Below are 2,061 nucleotides of genomic sequence, written 5' to 3'. Positions count from 1 at the left end.
TTCATCCAATCGATCGGCTTCAGTTAGCAGCAGTAGCGAAGGAATCGCTCCATCGGGTTCGGTTAACAGCCATCGACCGATTGCTCGGGTTCAGTAATGCGTAGCCTGCAGTGCAATCGCTCGGGTTCAGTTAGAGCCCAACGCCTCGCTCCAGTTCAGTTAGAGCCAACGCCTCGCACGTGTACGAGAGGAATGCGCATCGCTTGGCCCCCGACCTCCCACCGTAACCGGCAACTCCCCGAAATTTTCCTCCCCCTCGCTTCTACCATGGTTTTTTCCGTCATGGACGGCCCAAAGAATGTCATGCAGTTGCGTCTTCGGCCCGCCCAGGACGAAAAGCCCATTTTCTGTCATGATTTTTTGTCATAGAAGTAGGAGCCCACCACATCTATGATGATACCGGGTTTTGTTACAATTATCGTCATAGAAGTGTCATATGTATGACAGAAAAAAAATTCGTTCGGCCCAAAATGTCACAGATGTGTCTTTTTTTTGTAGTGAATCTCTCTACAGGAACAACATAATACTACCACTAATATCTAAGTATAATTGTTGTCCCCTTATTATACAAATCGGATCAGAGCAGCAACAACATACAAATCACATCAACAACTAAGTAGTAATAACAATAAACTAGAAGAAACAATTATGTTCTTTGCTTTCCCTCCATATAAAGAATGTCCTTATTATTCCTAGGAGGCATGTTGCCATCAAGTTTCTTGTTGGACTGCCTAATTTTGACATTTAACAATGATGGATATCATTTTAGAAGACTAAATATCTTACCTTGGATCTGTAAATGGCAATTGGTGCTATCAGCGACACTGAAATTTACTTCCAAACCCTCTGCATTATCTTTCCCCATTGAGTGACGTTGAGGACAATTCCTTGAACTTGCAATTGGAGATCATATTTAAACTAAATTAGTTTCTAATCAATAAACCTACAATTAGAGATCATATTAATATGTATGAGTGCTGCAAGTGCATCTACATAATAATATGTATAATTTTTTTACCAATATGTTGTTGAGAAGAAAGGAGAGGCGGACATAGCAATAGCGCACCAAACTGCAATATGTTTGTTTGTGGTATAATGATGAAAAACACCTTGACTGTAAGGCAACACCTGCATAGTAAAAATACAGAGTTAGGACTGTTTTAAACCAAACTGAAGGATCCAACTTATCAAACTATATTTCACAAAACAAAGTAGAAAATAAAGAGCCAAACTGATGGAAAACATTTTTCATTTTTCAGACTTCACAACAGAAAAAACAAACTCAATAGAATACTTCATGACATAACAGAACTACCTGCAGCAAGTTACAAACAATTGACTAATGACTCCACCATAGAGATCTATGATTTCCTCATTGTATTAACAAATGAAGTTGAAGTCCCTACATGTTATCAGGTAGAGCTAAGCTTTGAACATGAACGCACACATATTAACAAATAAAGCTAAATTTCCTAAACACCACCTGACAAAACTAAGCTTTGAACAGGAATGCTTCTCCAATTTCAATCTCAAGCGAGAAGAAAAACAAAGAATCAACACATATTTTTAATATATATAGAACTTAAATCTAACTAAGTTTTAACAGATATAACTTAAATCAGAAATAGTTAGCCAAATTAAATTAAAGACACAGGGGACCTAGCCCTGGAAATGAAGAGGGGAAAAGGGGTTGACCTGCAGAACCAAATCACCCCCTGTCGCTGCCATCATTGGTGATGGCCGCCGCTGCCGTCCGAGGCTAGGGTTCGCTGCTGGACGCGTGCGTGCACCTGTGTACCAAAAGCAGCAGCAACATGAGGGGAGGGGAGGGCCCAAAAACAGCAGCAGCATGAGGGGAGGGGAGGGGCCACGAGCACCTTGACCAGCAGCAGCAATGCTAGGGTTAGGGTTGGAGCAGGGGGAAGGGCGGCGTCTCGAGAAGGCCATGGTGGGAGTACACTCAGAGGCCGAGGTCGGACGATTGCGCTGGCGGATCTGCGAGCCCTTGGCCGTCGCCCAACCTGCTCGCTCTCCTTCTTCTCTTCCCTTCCCTTCTGATGA

Source organism: Triticum dicoccoides, chromosome 3B (assembly GCF_002162155.2).
Source record: "Triticum dicoccoides isolate Atlit2015 ecotype Zavitan chromosome 3B, WEW_v2.0, whole genome shotgun sequence".
Taxonomy (NCBI): Eukaryota; Viridiplantae; Streptophyta; class Magnoliopsida; order Poales; family Poaceae; genus Triticum; species Triticum dicoccoides.
The sequence above is the reverse complement of the archived record's forward strand: the minus strand, read 5'-3'. Positions refer to the sequence as shown.